General features: G+C 53.3%; 2 protein-coding genes across 2 annotated transcripts in view; one reads left to right on the top strand and one right to left on the bottom strand.

Annotated features, from left to right (window-relative positions):
- Positions 1–18648, bottom strand: part of LOC123345839 (L-amino-acid oxidase-like) — a 52796-nt gene that overhangs the window by 10489 nt on the left and 23659 nt on the right. The gene's annotated exons all lie outside the window — the stretch shown is intronic.
- The window catches only part of LOC123346030 (C-type lectin domain family 2 member D-like), a 48912-nt gene continuing 46677 nt past the window's right edge, over positions 16414–18648 (top strand). Inside the window, exon 1 of the mRNA XM_044983225.1 lies at positions 16414–16458. The gene's annotated coding sequence lies outside the window, so the exon portion shown is untranslated. The remainder of the gene's footprint in view (positions 16459–18648) is intronic.

Here is an 18648-nt window from a genome sequence, read left to right as displayed (position 1 = left end):
ATAATTAACAATGAAATGGGGGACATCTTTATATGTCCTCATCACCATAGCATCTGAGCACCTCACAATCATGAATCTATTTATACTCATAAACACCCCTGTGAGGATTGGCTGGTACACCCAGATGAAATTTTTTGGCTAAAATGTTTTGGTGGTGTTGAGAATTTTTACCAGATTGGTGGAAAATTTTCAGTTGTTTTATAACTTTAAAAAAAAAGGAGTTTGGTTGCTGAAAATGGAAACGTTTTTGGTTTCTGATGAAACTCCCCCAAATTCTTGTCGAAGGTGAAATTTTCTCGCAGAAACATCTGTCTTGCAATGAAGAATGTTGCCCAGCTCTGCTCTGCTGTGACTCCTGAGTTATGAAATGTCTGGATTTCGAGCTAAAGCAACCACCTCTTCGGTTGAGGAGCTTCCCTTGCCAATGTGATTGCACAATGACCCATGAAGCAATTCCTCTCTGTGGCAACTGCGGAGGCCTCCAGATCCCTGGGGCTTCAGTTCAACCCTGCCCTGTCTCCGATTACACAGAGAAAATTGCATTTGACTACCCCATGACCCTAATGAATGAAAAGACCATCGGTCAGCCAGATGGGACATTTCTCTTCTTTAGTTTGAATATACTGCTGCCTAAATCATTCCCAACTCTTCTTTAAAGCCTTCCACAGAGAAATTATTATTATTGATACTAAAGAAAGCATCTAAAAGCCTCAAAGTTGGGCCCCATTGTGCTAGATGCTGCACAAATATACCATTATGCTGAGTGGGAGATGCTGATAAGAACATAAGAATGGCCAGACTGGATCAGACCAAAGGTCCATCTAGCCCAGTATCCTGTCTGCCGACAGTGGCCAATGCCGGGTGCCCCAGAGGGAGTGAACCTAACAGGCAATGATCAAGTGATCTCTCTCCTGCCATCCATCTCCACCCTCTGACAAACAGAGGCTAGGGACACCATTCCTTACCCAGCCTGGCTAATAGCCATTAATGGACTTAACCGCCATGAATTTATCCAGTTCTCTTTTAAACACTGTTTAAAATGCTGTTGGATGCCATCAAGAGAGTCTTTGCTCCTAAGACAGCCGCAGACCTCGTCAGGGTCCATAGGTGGCTAAGCACCTGCTGTCCGACTCAATAGAAGGAGCCATTAAACCCCTGTTCTGTAGTAAAGGCAGCTGGAGACAATGGAAGGACCATCCAAGGCGCATGGCAGGGCAGAGCTAAGCCACATGAGCCAAGGGGTTTCCCTGATTGCAAATGCAGGGTCTAGGAGGCTGGTCTGAGTTAGAGGCAGGAAACCAGGGGAAAGAATTGTGAGCAGGGCCCTGAGAGGGAGCAGAGAGACTGAGCTTTTTGGGCACAGAGCTCAATGGAGGGGCAGACTTAGGGATTTCTGAGCAAGTACAAGGCCTGTGGCTGTTTTTTTCTGTTGTGTTCATGGAAACAAGGACTCTGTGGACAGTCTTCTGAAATACACGAGATTACACCGAGAATAGACCTGACTCATGTCACCGATTTCTCATTGTAATGGAAACAACCCTACAAGGCCCTGAATATGGGCAAACTGCTCAGGACAAAGGGGCAACAATAATAATAAATATACTATTGCTATGATTTCCCATCTCTTCAAACATGGAAAAGCTTCGAGCCTGGGAGTACGTTAGTGGCACGTATTAAAGACCTGGGTGTGAAATATCCCCATGTAGGTAAAATAACTCAGTGAAGATTTTTTTAAAACTGTCCCATCATCAGCTCTGTCACAGAGACTCAGACCTTGTCTAACTGCCACTTACTTCGGTATAAGGTACATTGCTCCGGGGTGGGACCCACTGCGTCCCCGTGAATGACATGTTACACCACTGGTGAGAGAGCTTCTGGTGCAGACCAGCCCTTAGGCTCCTAAATGATCCCAGACACAGTTTTGAGTCAGAGGATGTCCCGTGGTACCGAAGGCCATTCCTCCTGAGTGGCTTCAGATCTGTCACCTTGCCCGATATTCACAGTGTGAAACTGACTGTATCTGCGCAGTTACCTGCTGTGGTTTCTGGCTTCTGTCAGAGCGCTGCCAGGAGCAATGATTTCAGGTGCTTTCCGTTCTCAGTTAGCTCAACGTCAGATACAAAACAGACGTCCATTATTAGCAAGGGAGGCGTGAAAGCCCAGGGCTGCCCAGAGGATTCAGGGGGCCTGGGGCAAAGCAATTTTGGGGGCCCCTTCCATAAAAAAAGTTGCAATACTATAGAATATTATAGTCTCGTGGGGGCCCCTGTGGGGCTCAGAACCAATTGCCCCACTTCCCCCCCCACCCCCCTCCCAGGCGGCCCTGTGAAAGCCCCAGAACGTTTTACAGTACCTCAGTGTCAATGTCCTGAAACTTGTCCTGCCTCCTGTGCATTATAAGGTTTATGTTAGAAATCTACATTCCGTTGTAAGGTTTACATGGGAGCAGGTTGAAAAATGTGCCCCCAAATTCATCCCTTTTAATCCATCAAAGTTTCATAAAAAATGTTCATCAACATTTCGACTTTCAAAACCCTTCTACCCACTCCAGTCTTAGCACCAGAGTCTACTCTGCTGGCGCCTCCTGTGCTGGGCGACCAGCCACCCCTATGCCAGATGGCTGCTACTGCTCACTGGCACACGTGTGATTGTGGGAACCTCTAGAGAGCAGGTCTAGAAACTTGTAGAGCAGCTATCCCTGATCTCAGCTACACGTAACAATTCGGGCGTCCCTGTTTGGGGACGCTGCCCCCCCCCCCCAGCTCTCTCATTGCTCAGGACAGAAGCTGAGTGACCATTTACTGTGGGTGGCTAAGCACCACCTGGAACCTGAGGGCTGTTCCCTCCCCAGCTGAGCTCTCTCAGATCATGTGGGACATCCATGGGCATGGAGATGCTGCGCTGGATTCTCGGTTAGGGTCCGTCCGTCCCCGTCGCTCCACTCGGGTGGCACAAAGGCTCTGGATTCTGGCTGGAAATGGTCTGTGGAGAATTGCCCTGGTGGTGTAATGCTGGAGGCGCTGGGTTACTATGCCGACAGCCTGCTCCTTCCGCCGCTGATGCAGGGGGAATGTCAGGGTATGGAATACACTCCATTGATTCCACACACACACACATTCGCTGGATCTCCTGGCATAAGCTAGAGTATTGTTATGTGTAGACAGGAACAGACACTGCCCTGAAGAGCTTAGCTGACGCAGAGAAGACAGACAAAGGAAGGAGCCTTGTTCCTATTTTACAGCTGGGGAAACTGAGGCACAAAGTCTTGTCCCAGGTCACCCAAGGACTCAGTGGCAGAGCCGTGAATTGAAATGCGATCTCCTGATCCCCAGCCCGTTGGCTCAATCACAAAACCAACCTTCCCCTGTGTGTCCTTCACCCAGGATCTGTGCAGAACCTCTCGTCCCTTCATGTTAGGTCAATGAGAATTTTCTCTAGCCCAGGGGGTTTGAACGCATTCTAAGAACCTGTGGAAACCTGAGGCTTTGGTTACTGTAGAGCCTTTCTCAGCCCACCAGCCCTTGCCAGGGTAGCTGGATTGTTCGTGCTGACACATGGGGTCTGTCTGCCCTGCCCTCTGCCTTGTCAAAGCCATTTACACTTGTGCAAAGTGAGACTGAGACATTCCCAAAGTAGAATCTCCCCTCACCCTCTGTGCACAGGTGTCACTCAGGTCTGATTCTCCATCACAATCAGGTCACTTTGTGCTGCTCTGGAAGTATAAATGCACCTTACAATGGATGCAAACAGCCTCCTGGAAACAGCCTATGCAAGGGATCTCCATGGCTGGTGTGGAGCTGTTGTAAAGACCTTGCAAACACCGTGCTCTCAGGCCTCCTGCATAGGGGGTTAATTCGGGGGGGGGGGGGAGAGCACACTGCCCTATAGCTAGCCCATGCTGTCCAGGGCCCATGGGGAGCAGAATGTAAATTAGAGCAACCCTGAGGCTGCTCTAAATTCTGATGAGGGCCTCATGCAGACTCCCAGAACAAGGGGAGCACAGGGGCAGTCTCTTAATTTGTTGAACCTTCCTCCTTGATTGCATTGTGTTGATTCCCAACCTCAGGAACTGTGTGACTGAGAGCCAGGCCCCATGTGCTTCCTCTGAGGGAGGGGAGACGGTGACAAGGGGTGTTAATCATGGGGAGTTGGCTACATTGTATCTCCACAACCAGCTGCCCTTGTTTTCTGTCTGTTCAGCTAAGACCCTCTCACTAGAGGCCTTGATTGTTCTGGGAAATTCACCCATTGATGGTGACAGATGCAACTGCCTGCATTGCTCAGGCACCTTATCCGGCCTGTGCACATTTCCTAGTGTGGGCAAAGCCGCAGGGACAGCGAATGATCTTTTCTACACTCTCTTGGTCTTGATCTCAAACCAGCCCCAGGCCAGATCCCCACTTCGTGTCAATCGGCCGTAGCTCCATTGGCGTCAATGGACAATAGGTCCAATTTACACCTGCTGATGGCCTGGCCCCGTTGTTTGCTAGTTTGTCAATGGGATGTTGTGAATTTAACTAACAAAAAATGTCAAATGACTTGAGACCTAGAATGAACCCTGCAGATATCCGGAGAGTCCAGCTTCACAATGGAGAAACATCTGCACGGTTTATTGCAACATTACCCTGCCCTACGGATGCCAGACCTCCCCTGTGTGCAAAATCCCTTGTCCTGTTCATATGCAAACACAGCAGCAAAACCAGTTTTGAGGAGGAGCTGATCACATCCACCAGCGTCGCCTGGGCAGGGCTGTCTCTGGAGCAAAGGCTGATTCCTCAGGAGCACTGAGAAAGAGCCGGTTCTGTCTCCCAGCCAGCAGCAGAGTAACTGTGGCCAAGGCTGGATCTTACATATCCCAGTCACAGTCTGACATCATCACTGCAGTGACACCCCCCTGCTCTGAGTGTGCGTGAAACGGCAGCCCCGGCCAATGACATGGAAGAGAACCAAGGCCAGACAGTCCCATTATAGTGCTGAGCTGAAATACACCCATTGCCCTGCACTCAGGAGAGCAGGATTTGGAGTTAAGACACTGGCCTGGTGCTTGAAAACCATGAAGTGATCTCCTAGCATGGTCATGGAAAGCAGTTTGCAGAAGTAGGTTGTTAGCTGGAGACTGAGCTGGAGGTGTTGCAAAAAAACATGGTCAACTGGTGCAGAATTGGTGGTTTTAGATGTTTGCTAACCAGCCTGGCTTTGCACAAAGCAGGGGTGGCTGAAGATATTTCTACATATAGATGAATGGATTGAAACAGTGAACAATTGCAAAACTAAAACACAACAAAGGAGATGCTGCTTTGTGCCCATGGGAGTCTGTTCCCATTCGCAGCACAACGCACTTTGCACATGCACAAGAGCCAATAAGTAGAGCTGGTTTAAAATTTTCCCATGGAGCGGTTTTTATGGGAAAATGCTGGTCGGACAAAATCAAAATGTTCTGCAGGAACAGGCCAATTCCGATGCAATTTCATTTAGAAAAAATCAAAGCGATTGGCTCTGAGAAGGGTGAAACTCTCCATGTTACATTATGCATCGCAATAGAAAATGTAAACATTGAAATCGAAATGATCGACTGAAAGCCAAATTTTAGACACTCCTTTGGCGGGAGAGTTCGAATTCGGATGTTTTGTTCCTGTTTGGAAGGAATGTCAACTTCAAAACCCGACACTTCCTGCGAACGGAAATTCCCGCCCCTGCCCAGCTCCTGCAGGCGGACAAACAGCAGCTGAGGGACGAGGCCTTTGGCAGCTTGGTCTCGGGTGACTCAGCTCCCATTGGAGGGAGAGCGGCACTGGCCGGCTCACACTTCACCACTGGCGGCACAGGCGGGGTGAAAACATAGCAGGATCTCTTCCTGCCCCCTGGCAACTAGCCCCAGCTCGCACCATGGCTACAGCACCAGAGTCTCTTGGTTCTGAACCAGCCCTGCTCCCAGCACCCAGCGTAGGGGGTTTAGGGGCACAGCCACGTTTCCTTTCAACTCCGGAGAGCTAGATTCCAGGCCCCAGACTCCCTGTGGTACCCTGAACACGTCAAGCTGTCTCTGTGTCTCAGTTCCTCAGTCTACACACCTGGCACCCACCCTCGGCCTTGTCGATTTAGGGCCTGATCCAAAGCACATTGAAATCAACCTGGAGTTCTCTTCGCTTTACTGGCTTTTATAAGGATCTTAAATTGCAAACATTTAGTGGCAGGGACTGTCTCTTATTGTGATCCTGAGCAGCTCCCAGTGTAATGGGGCCCTGATCTCAGCTGGGGCAGGGCCTGTCTCTCCCTGTGTGTCTGTGCAGCTCCCGGCACAACGGGGCCCTGATCTCAGCTGGGGCAGGGACTGTCTCTCCCTGTGTGTCTGTGCAGCACCCGGCACAACGGGGCCCTGATCTCAGCTGGGGCAGGGACTGTCTCTCACTGTGTGTCTGTGCAGTGCCCGGCACAAGGGGGCCCTGATCTCAGCTGGGGCAGGGACTGTCTCTCCCTGTGTGTCTGTGCAGCACCCGGCACAACGGGGCCCTGATCTCAGCTGGGGCAGGGACTGTCTCTCACTGTGTGTCTGTGCAGCGCCCGGCACAATGTGACCCTGATCTACTGTAGGGCCTATTATAATACAAATATGTGACAAAGTGGAACTGTTCTTAATGTTTTCTCTGAATACTCTGTGGGTGCCTCAGTTTCCCCTATGCAGTTCTTAAGTATCTAGGTGGTGGGATAAGGGGGTGTGATTGTTGCAGAGCCTTGGCAGGCCAGTGTGATCCTGTCTGCACAGAGAATGGCCGACGCCCTGTCTCCTGGCAACTGATACCCTGGGTGCCTCCCCTGCAAGGTGCCAATTGAGGGTTTTGGAGAACAAAGAGATCAGGTGCCTCCTGGCCGGGGGAAGAGACAAAGGCAGAGGAGGGGCTGGAGGGGGTTTCAGTTTGGAGCTGGCTGGGGAAATGGAGGGAGGCCCAGATGGGGCTCTGGCCTCCCTGCTCCCCAAGATGGACCTGACTGAGGGGCTCTGGTCTCTGTACCTACAAGCCGGCTCTAGGCACATGCTTGGGGCAGCAAAGTTTCAGGGACGGCTGCTGCCCCTGTGTCCCCACGTCTCACTGTTCCAGCTCCCTGCAGGCACAGACACTGCGTAGTGGCGCCGGGCGCCGGGCGGGTCACTGTGACCTTGGCTGTGATCGTGCCGAGCCGTGTGGTTGGATCCCCAGGGGCTGGGATGGCAGCTGGGTTCCCACTGGCCGTGCCCGGGGCGGAGGGCGGCTCAGAGACACACGCGCTGGGGTTACCGGCTGCAGCCCTGTGGTTGATGGGGCGACGGTCAGAGGCTCCGGCCTGAATTTCCTCTCTCTGCTCTGGCAGATGTTGGCTCTGTCAAGCGAAAGCTCCCAGCCAGACACCCCCATCCTCCACGCCCTGAGGGGGCTCGGCTGCTCTGACACCAGGGTGAGGGGCAGGGCCGCCCGGGGGGGCAAGTGGGGCAATTTGCCCCAGGCCCTGCAGGGGCCCCGCAAGCCACTCCAGGTTTTCAACGGCACTTCGGCGGCAGGCCCTTCACTCGCTCCGGGTCTTTGGCAGCGGGTCCCTCAGTGCAGCGGAAGCCTCGGAGCGAGTGAAGGACCCGCTGCTGAATTGCCGCCGAAGACCCGGCCCTGCCCCAGGCCCCCTGAATCCTCTGGGCGGCCCTGGTGAGGGGAACAGTGGGTTCTGAGCGGGTCAGAGCCTCAGCAGGTGCCGCCCAGAATCAGTCCCACTGATCGGTCGCAGCCTACGATCGCACTCGCAGTGCTCCCGCACTCAGCACTAAAGGGGTTTGTAACCCAGCACCAGCCGGAATCGATCATTTTGGCGACCCAGCTGCGTCCACTGACTACCTGGGCAGAGTGGGTGTGTCTATGCAAATACCGTCCAGTGCTGAGGTCTTCTCCCCCCAGCTCATCGCTAGGTGTCAGGGGGGAGCTCATTCAGAGCCGGGAAATCCCCCAGGCCCTGTAGAATGACCCTGTGTCTCAGCTGCTCACTCACCCCAGGCACAGCCTGTAACTCTCGGTGGTGGGGGGCTGGGAGTGGGGGTCGGGGCGGCTCTGCAGAGGCGATTCAGCCAGAGAACACAAATCACTTAGTGGCAGGTAACCTCTGGCTTCCCACGGACTGCCAGGCTGTGTCGTCGCCTGGTCCAGTATCCTGTCTCCGCCGGTGGCCAGTGCCAGCTGCTTCTGAGGGAGGGGCCGTAACCCTGCAGCTATCGGGTCATCTGCCCCTGGGGAAAGCTCTCTCCTGGCTCGCGGGGCACCTCAGGGAGTGAAGAGAGCTGGGCTATTGGCAGCGCTCAGCACACTCTGCATCGCTTTTAGGGGTGTGAACGGGCACAGCATGGACGCATGCTGCCCCCTACTGCCGGGAGAGGGGAACTTTCCAGGTCGATTTCTACCAACCGGGCTTCTGTTGGCATTAGTGAAGGCAGGTCGAAGTTACCCTTAGTGCTGAGCCCGGGGCAGCTCGTAGGGCCTGCTGGACTTCGTTCCACAGCCCCGTCTGGCCCCCAAGGGTGCGTCCACACTGCAAAAACCCAAATGTGCTGTAGCAAGTCTCCAGCTCACGCTACAGGGCTAAAAATAGCTGTGCAGACATTCCCGCTTGGGCTGGAGCTCAGGGTCTCAGAGCTGCCCCAAGCTGGGTTTCAGCGCTTGAGCGGGAACATCAACGTGGCACAAGGCCCACAAACCTCAGTCTGTAGACCCAGGGTCTGAGACTCAGGGCTGCGTGTTTGCAGGATTCTTTTGCACTGCAAACATACCCCAAGAAACCTCTGGCTTCTGCACAGTGAGATGTGGATAAAGCTGGGCAAATAATGGATTTGTTTTGGTACGCTGGCCGGTCTGAAAAATACCAACATTTATTTTGGGTTAATCTGAAAAATGAAACTCTTTGAAAGTTTTGGTGAATCAAAAAATTGAAAAAAAAAATAATTTGGGGTCGAATTAAACATTTTGTTGGATCCAAAATGAACTGGGGTGTTTTTTCTTTTCAGCATTTTCTCAATAAAATGAAAGGAAGTTTTTGAAGCTACAAGTCTCTTTGAACCAAAAGAATCCAAACATTTTGTTGAAAAAAGGTCAAAAAATGAAACATTTTGGCTTTTTTGGAGTTAGTTTTGGTTTGTTATTTGTACTGAGACAATTTGGCAAAACCGAGATGAATTTGCCAAATATTCTGGTGTCGCTGGATCTGCATTTATCTCAGGGTGAAAAAGCTTTGTGTGAAAAATTTCACCCAGCCGTATATACGGAACCTGTGTTTCAGGGAGCTCGATTGTGGCAGAGATGTGGAGCTGAGCTTTTAGCTGCCCTGGGCCCAATTCATTAAGTGTGTTGGGAGATCTCAGGCTGGATGTGATATTCTCTGGGGAGAGCAGAGAGCAGAGGATGGGAATCCCTATTGCTAAGCAAACATAACGTCGGGCTTTGAAATCTCATTATACTGTCCTGTGGGAGCTGGCTTCATGCCCAGATCGATTGCACTGCTATAGTACAGATGGAAGGTAACCAGACCACACGTTGATGCAGCCCGTAATCAGTATTGTCAACCCCAAGTGTTTAAAAATCATGGATCAGGTCCCCAGATAATGAAATTGGCTTCAGAATGATGGGTTTTTATAAATAAATTTCAGAGGGCACTTTTATTTGCCTTATGGTTTCTGAGCATTTAGGGCCCACTCTGATCATGTTTTCAAGCTGTCCTATGGAACCAAACAGGCAAGGAATTTGCGTCATAAAACAAATGCTTAGATTCTTATGTAATCACATGACTTCAGGAGCTGGCGCTTTAAAAAAAGCACTAAATATTGTGAGGCTTGTGATAGAATTGTGAGAGTTGACAACACAGACAATGATTTAATTCTTACACACACAACTTTGGCTTGCAGCTAGGGCTAGCAGGAAATCTTTCCTCTCCTGGGGAAAATTCCCATGAAACTGGAGGGACAAATAATTTTTGTCAAAATTTTCAAGGGGAAAAAATTGATGTTTTGTGAAAAACAGGAAAAACCCACCATGTTTTGTTTTCAGGTCAGCAACAGAAAACTGATTTTTATCTGATATTGATTTCCCCCCTAAAAAACTGCTGTAAACCAAAAGAAAACAAAATCAGCTGAAAGCTGAAGCATGTTCAGTTTTTGGCCCAGATTTGCTCTCCAATGAAGAGGGGTGGGGGGGAGGGGTCAGACCAAGACAGCACAGTGGCAGCCAGAGGACTGTGTCCGGTTTGGTCACCGATGTATTGAAAGGATGTAGAGAAACTGGAAGGGATCCAGAGGCGAGCGACAAGGATGACCCCAGGGATGGAACACCAGCCCTCTGAGCAAAGGCTGACAGAACTGGGTATGTTTAGTCTGGGAAAGAGGAGATAAAGGGATCATATCACTGCAGTCTTCAAATACTCGAAAGGCTGCCATAACAAAGATGGAGAAAAGTTGCCCTGTCTTGCCACAGAGGCAGAACAAGAGGCAATGGGTTCAAACACCAGCATGGCAGGTCTTGATTAAATCTCAGGAAAAACTTCCTAACTGGAAGAACATCAGAGCAATGGAACAGACGCCTCGGGAGGTGGTGGAAGCTCCTTTGCTGGAGGTTTTCAAAAGGAGGCTGGAGCCATCTGTCCTGGATGGTTTAGACACAACAAATCCTGCATTTTGGCAGTGGGTTAGAGTGGGTGACCCTTGTGGTCCCGTCTAACCCTATGGTTCTGTGAACCCAGCCCTCTCCTCTGAATGGGTTTGACGCCTCCGAGCTGGAGGGACAGGATGTAGCCAGCAGAGGTCGTTGCTTCACTCTGCTCAGAGGGCTGCACAAGGAGACAGGGATTGCTGTGGATGTGGGGGCGGCAGTGAGGCGGTGTGGGTCAGAGTGGGGCAAATGCACATGGGGTGGAAGGAGGACACAGCAGAAAGGCCCTCGTGAGACCACAGACACAAGTCTGAGCTCTGTCTGGAGTATCAGCAAGGAGCTGCTGGATTGTCCCTGGGAGAAGGGACCCTGGAGGGACTTGGCACTGGGACAGAGGTGCCCATGGGAACAGTTCCCTTTTCCCCTCTAACCGCCTGCCTGGGGTGGGGGCTGGGTTAGCAGCGGCTGCGCTGATGATTTGTTATAAGCTGCTGTCCGGGTGCTCAGGGCATTGGCTGCCCCATCTCTGCCAGCCACAGTAAGGATTCATCCATCGCTTACTGGGAATGGGTGGGGTTCATGGAGACCCCCCAGGGCTGGAGCCGGGGGCTTCTCTGCACTGCTGGCATCTGGCCCTGTGCTGTACTGAGCTCCCCACTAGACACACAACCTGCTGGGGTGAACGGTTACTAACAGCTGTAGCACCTGGAGAGAGACCACAACAGAGATCAGGGCCCCGTTGTGCCGGGCGCTGCACAGACACAGCGAGAGACAGGCCCTGCCCCAGCTGAGATCAGGGCCCCGTTGTGCCGGGCGCTGCACAGACACACAGGGAGAGACAGGCCCTGCCCCAGCTGAGATCAGGGCCCCGTTGTGCCGGGTGCTGCACAGCACACAGGGAGAGACAGTCCCTGCCCCAGCTGAGATCAGGGCCCCGTTGTGCCGGGTGCTGCACAGCACACAGGAAGAGACAATCCTCCCTGCCCCGTAGAGTCGGCGACCTGAGCTGTAGAGACGTTATGACTTGGCCAAGGTCACACCAGGAGTCTGTGGCAGATTCAGGAATTAAATCTAAATTTTCCAGGTACCATGGCAACGCCTCGAGCGCTGAGCCAGCCCTTCACAACATGGCTGCCCACGGCCAAAACTGCTCAACACATCCAGAGACATGGGCGGCAGGTTATATATTTGTGTGGGGCCCGGGCACCAGCAATATTCAGGGCTGGGTGCCCTGCTCCAGCAATAGTTGGAGCTGGGTCTCTTCCCGCCCCCCGGTCCTGCCTGGATCGGCCCCGGCCACCGCAGGTCTCCCCCCGCCGCCGCGACCCTGCCTGGAGCAGGTCCCAGCCCCCGCCTGCCACTCCCCCTCCGCGTGTTCCCCCCCCTCCTCCGCGTTGTGTTGCGTCCCTGCCTGACAGAAGGCAGCGCGCCTCTCCCCTGCCTGCGGCCCGGAGGGTCCTAGTGCCTGCCCTCCGCCAGTACTGGCAAGGCAGGCTGCCCTTACCCTGAGCCTCTCCAACCCCAAACCCTCAGCCCCAGCCAGAGCCCTCATTCCCCCCGCACCCTAATCCTCAGCCCCAGCCCTGAGCACCCCCACATCATGAACCCCTCATCCCCCTGCACCCTAATCCTCAGCCCCAGCCAGAGCCCTCATCCCCCCGCACCCTAATCCTCAGCCCCAGCCAGAGCCCTCATCCCCCCGCACCCTAATCCTCTGCCCCAGCCCTGAGCGCCCCCACATCATGAACCCCTCATCCCCCCGCACCCTAATCCTCAGCCCCAGCCAGAGCCCTCATCCCCCCGCACCCTAATCCTCTGCCCCAGCCCTGAGCGCCCCCACATCATGAACCCCTCATCCCCCCGCACCCTAATCCTCTGCCCCAGCCCTGAGCGCCCCCACATCATGAACCCCTCATCCACAGCCCTCACCCCACACTCCAAACCTCTGCCCTAGCCCTGAGCCCCCTCCTGCATCATGAACCCCTCATCCACAGCCCTCACCCACAGCCCAACCCTCTTCCCTAGCCCTGAGCCCCCTCGCATCATGAATCCCTCATCCACAGCCCTCACCCCACAGCCCAACCCTCTTCCCTAGCCCTGAGCCCCCTCCTGCATCATGTACCCCTCATCCTCAGCCCCACAGTCCTCACCCTGCACTCCCTCCCCCTTCCCACACACCCCTTCCCAACCCCAAACTCCATCCCAAAGCCTGCACCCTTCACCTCCTCCTGCACACCCACCTCCTGCCCCAGCCCAGAGCCTGCACCCAGCACCCTTCCTGCACCCTAATCCCCAGCCCAGGATCTGCACCCCAGACCTCCCCCGCCGAGCCCCCTCCCAGAGCCTTAGGCAGGTGGGGGCGGAGTTGGGGGGGCGGAGTTGGGGGCGGGTTCTGGGCCCCACCAAAATTTTTACAAACTTGCCACCCATGTCCAGAGACTTTGGCTTTGTTCTGGGATCAGGTTGTGCTGGTTTCCCAAAGTATGTTTTTAAATCCCTTTAGTTAAACTGGTTCAAAACCCAGCCCGACTCCCCGTGTTCCCACGTCAGGGAAATGAAACTAATTGTTCCCCCTTTTCTAACCAAAGCAAGTGGTGTTAAAAGCCTCCACATCTTGAGACACGCTCCATGCCTGCCCCCTCCCCCAGCTAGTCCATCATTCCTCACTAGAAGAATTGCTAATGTGCATTTTCATAACAATAATTGTCCCTCTTCTTGTTCCCAGGCTTTAATGAGCAATGACATAACCCACAACGTTAATATTTAAGGCATCATCTCGCTTAGTGGAGATTAGTTCATATCTCAGAGCGATTGTTTCAGGATGTCTGCAGGCTCAGGCAGAAGTCACAGCACCTGTTATACTTGGGGCAGTTTCTATAGGAATTGCCAGAATGGATCAGATCAGATCCGAGGTTTATCTAACCCAGGGCCCTGCCTCTGGCCAGTAACTGATGCTTCAAAGGCCAATGTAGGTGCAGCAGGAGATGTGGGATAATCTGCCCCCCATATTAGGTCATACCTTGGTCTCTAATAGTTAGACTGAGCTATGCCCTGAACCCAGATATTCCCTGCCACAATTTGTTAGCATGAACTCCTCTTTATGCTGTGATACAGCATGGCCAGAGGGCAGCAGGAGAGGGTTACAAGGGAGCCTTATTCCCTGTAAGGGGAAGAAAGTTTGCTATAGATTAACTAGAGCCCCTGATGCCAATTGGAGCACCTGCAGTCAGTCACCTGATAAAACCCCCCTGCTTCAATCAGACAGGGTGGGAGTTGGAGCAGAAAGGATTGGTGTTGGAGCAGAGAACAGTTTGAAGAGAAGCAGAGGACAGTTTGGAGAAGTGCTGCAGTGGGCTAAGAAGTCCCAGACCCTAGTTAAAGGGACACCTGGCTTGTGCAGAGGGAGGGCAGGAAGCCCCCCACAAGCTGAAGGGCAGGAGAGAGAAGTAACCCAGGGGAAGAAACTGTCAGTTCAAGTGGTTCACCACTATCCTCAGGGCCCCTGGGCTGGGACATGGAGTAGAGGGTGGGCCCAGGTCCCTCCCTCTCCACTCCCCTCCTCTAGGACACTAGTGGGGCAGTTCACATTCCAACTTAGGGGCAAGAAATGGTGCCCTTAACCCCTCCAAAGAAGAGAAAGCGTGAGACCCATCATAATAGTGCCAGCAATTTGCCACAATGCATAAAAGGGTCCAATCCTTTTTGAATGTTACAAAGTTCTTAGCCCCGACATCTTCCCGTGGCAATGAGTTCCACAGTCTAATTATGTAAAATTACAAGTAACTCAGCCTAGATCCACGGCAGTCACTTGATCCCAGCCAGTAATCTAATCAGGACGGAGGATACAACTGGTTAAGTTCTCCTTCAGACCAGCTGGGTGTCTGGGACGGAGGAGTGGCCACCCAGTTGGAGATCTGGCCCCATTGACTCCAATAGAGAGACACTGACACACACCAGCCGGATCTGGTGTCTGTTGTCCTGTGGCTCTCAGTGACCTGTGGGGAGGGAATGATTTAAATCAGGGCTCAGGTACCTACAGCTGCTCTGGGACAGGAAGCTGTAAACCAGCTGCTCTCAGACTCTGCCAGCAGGGAGGGGCTGGGGGAAGGGTGATCTCAGTGCAGGGCTGGTATAAAAACTACTGAGCTGGGAAGAAACTTTTGAGGGTGTTTTTCTGTGACCTAAAAAGCCAGGGCTTGGACTGACTCAGTTAGTGGTGCTCACTCTGTCCTGACACAGCCGGAGCAGCACCGTGTGTAGCTGAGCCTGGCGTGTGCGTGTGTAGTCAGTAAACACGGTGACTGGGAACTCCCCTGTGCCTGTGTGGATGCTACACACTATTCTGTTGTGCAAAGAGCAAAAGACACAGCACCGTCCCTGCCCAGGGGAGTTTATTATCCAAATAGACAAGATGGGGGAGGGGAAGAGATGGGCCCAAGGTCACGCAGCAGGGAGGGGGCTGAGACAGGGATAGAAACCCAATGTTCAGAGTCACACTTAAGCTCTTTCATTTTCAGTTTAAACTGATTTTTACCGCAAAATTCCAGGTTTTACAAAAAAATATTTTTCATTTTTTTTCTGATTTTTTTCACCCTACTTTTGTATCATTCATCTATGTAAAAAATAACTTGTTTTATGAGGAAAATACAATACACTGTGTGCAATCTATGTGTTATGATCGTACATTAGTCTGTGTGTATACGCAAAGCTGCCTGTTGAAGTAAGGCCACGTATTAGTCTAGAAGATGCACACAATAAAGAAACAGGCATGAATGCAAGCTCTGAACGTACTGCTGAATCTCACACCCACCACGGACACATTTCCAGCTGTTAGCAGATAACGGTTTCGAGATCTGACACACTAAAGGGGGAAGAAAACGAAAGTCTGTCTCAGAATACGGTTCAGAACACGCATATTCAAAAGTTTTAAGACAACAGGAGAAAAGGATGAAGTTGAGTGTAGGCGCTACAAATGGTGCAGCCCAATTATTAAATGTAAATAGTTATAGGCTAATAGCTCTATGTCTATAATAGTAACTGTTCAAATGAAACGGTTGTTTTGGGGATTAGAGACACATTGTTTTCTTAGACTCTGAGGTGGCCTTGTGTTTGGAGATCCCTTTCAGTCCTGCAGCAAACTGCATTGATGAACGGAATTCAAACGATTAATCTATGGAATACTCCCCCCACCCCCATCTTTCCATCAACCAAAACAAACCCTGATATTTATCCAGAAAAATTAATTGTTTTTTGTCCTGATTTTCACCTGTTTTTTTGCTGTGGTAACACACACTGATAAATTCCCAGGGAAAATGAAACCTCCCTAGACAATTTATTGCAGTGCTTAGCAGCTTCCCAGCAGGGCCAGCGGAGACAAGGAAGATAACACAGTTCATCATCAACTCTATCCATTCATCTCTCCTGCTGTCCCCACCCCCGCCGTTACCGCTCCGATCGGCATCCCGAACAGCCAATGGGAGAAGGAGTGGGCGGGCTCAGGCGATAAAAGCAGGAGGGGCTGAAATGCTGCAGTGCCTCAGTCACATGGTGTAGGTGCGATGCATTTAGCTCGCTGCAGCTGCTTGGGCTCAGGGGAAGTGGCGCCTTGTGTCCGGGATGCAGGGCAATGTGTGTGTCTGTTTTGCCCCCCCCCTTCTGCCTTTATTGCCCGTCATCCGGAACAGCCAATGGGAGAAGGAGTGGGCGGGTTCAGGAGATAAACGCAGGAGGGGCTGAAATGCTGCAGTGATCAATCACTGCACGGAGCAGGTGCGATGCATTTAACTCGCCGCAGCTGCTCGGGATCAGGGTAAGCGGTGCCCTGTGTCCGGGGGAAGTTGGGGGGGGGGTTAGTGGATTTCTTAAAGGGATGTGGTTGCTGGAGGCAGAAGAGGGAAAACCCCCTTCAAGCCCCCCGGGGTGGGGGGGAAACACCCGGGAAGGGACTGTGGGTTGGACCCTGGGGGAGCGGATCGAGGGGGGAGAAGAGGCGTGTTCAGGGTGAATTGGCCCGGCCAAGCAGGGGCAGCGCTCGGCTCGGGGGCGTTTCTCTGGGTCAGGCTGACTCTGGGGAGCTGCAGCTGATCGGCTGCAGGAGGGCGGGGTTGGGCTGGGGAGCAAAGCCGGGTGCTGGCAGCACCTTCCAGCGTCACCCCCCAGCTCAGCTCTGGCCTGTCCCCGGGGAGCTTGGCAGGTTGGCACCTTGGGTGACTGATCGCCCAGAGGTAAAGAAATGAGTGTGGGGGGTGAGGGGGGGCACAGAGCCCTGGGGGGGGATGGGACATTGTGGGGGGGCTGGTATGTGGGGAGGGGGAGCACAGAGGCCCTGGCATGGGGGCAGAATGGGGGATCCTTGTATCTGGGGAGGGAGGAATTTGGGGGCACACAGAGCCCCTGGCATAGTGGGGGGAGTTGCTTGGAGTCCCTACAATAAAGGGGGATGGGAGCTATGGGGGAGGGGGTGGATGGATGCAGGTAGCCCATGGTGTGTGCAGGGAGCTTGGCCTGCACAGGCTGGGAAGTGTGGGACCCCGGGGGGGTTCAGGGCGATGTGTGTGTCTGTTTTGCTGGGGGCAGTGAGGAGGGAGGGGCTGTCACAAGGACGCAGGGTGATTTCCATTAGCCTGGGGCCTGCTTGTCTCCATCCAACTGCCTGGATGTACCTCCGCTGGGCCACACCCTCAATCCCAGGGGAAAGGGAGGGGGGTTCCCGAGTGAAGGCAGGGCCGGGGCATCTGTGGGCGGATGGGAGCCGGGTGGCCGCACAGAGCAGATGGGTGATTGTGGGTTTGCTGGATCACCTCCCTTCCTATGGGGCCTCATGCAGGGAGAGCCGCAGCCATAACCAGCCCACCCAGCTAGCAGCCTCCCCCTGCTCTGCTCGGATGGGCTGGGGAAGGGTGGGGGGCTCTCAGCATGGCGGGAAGGAGGCTCCCTTGTTTTGGGAACAGCAGCGCTGGGGTGGGTGGATCTGGGAATGGGGGGAGGGAGGCCCCTGGATTTGAGGGGTGAGGCAGGAGGGGAGATCCAGGCTTGCTGGGGGAAGGATGGAGGCGGCTCATTCCATGGGGAAGGCAGACAGCAGAAGGGGTCTGGTTTGCAGCAGGCTGGGTGGATCCGGGCTAAGGGAGCGGGGTGGGATGGGGCCGGGTGGGGGAGCAGGGCTGGGAAGAGGAGTCCAATGGCTGTTTGCAAAGTGAGGGCCCGAGTCGGGGTGCAAAGGGGCTGGAGGGGAGGGGTCATGGCCCCCCTGCTTTGGGAATCCCCCAGAAATCCCCCTCACCAGTTCAGGGGCCTTTCCAGGGCCGGATGGGAACAAGCTGCCCATCCTGCACTGTGTGTTGCAGGCTGTTCCTCTGGACCCAGTGCACAGAGGCTCTGGGTTGTTTGAGCCCAGCTCAGCTCACACTGGAGCAGTTCATGCTGTTAGCGCTGGAGATCCCTGACTCGGTCCCTGCGGCGTCAGCCAGGCCTGCAGCTGTCACCCTGCACCAGGGCACCAGGCCGGAGGCCTGAAAATGAAGAGGCTGGGCTTGAGGAGGCCAGGGAGGGGGAGAGACGTGCAGTGAACCCCGACTGTTTATTCACCTTCTGGTCCATTTCTAGGCCTTGTGGCCAGTGAGAAAAGATGAATCTGAAAAGTTGAGAAACCAGGAGGTGAATAAACAGAACCCTGCTTGGAACTCCCAGCAGCCAGCGCAGGCTTTTCTTTTTCACTGTTTTCAGGATCTGCTCTGGTCTCTTTCAAGGTGCCCAGTGTAACCCCTCTGCTAGGCTGAAATGATAGCAGCAAGGGCCAGGTTCAATACATATGGGTCCCTTCCCCACAACATAATGCAAAACCAGCTCGAGCCCCCACCCAGTGACCTGGGAAAATCTTACACACACACCCCTGGGCGCCTCAAGGAGGCAATACTTCCCCTCTCGCAAGCACAGAGTCTTGATTTAGCAGAAAAGGTTTAATTACATGATAAACAACAAGCATTAAATTGGGAAAATA

This window comes from Mauremys mutica, chromosome 12 (genome assembly GCF_020497125.1).
Source record: "Mauremys mutica isolate MM-2020 ecotype Southern chromosome 12, ASM2049712v1, whole genome shotgun sequence".
Taxonomy (NCBI): Eukaryota; Metazoa; Chordata; order Testudines; family Geoemydidae; genus Mauremys; species Mauremys mutica.
Note: the sequence above shows the minus strand (reverse complement) of the source record. Positions and strands in the feature narration are given on the sequence as shown.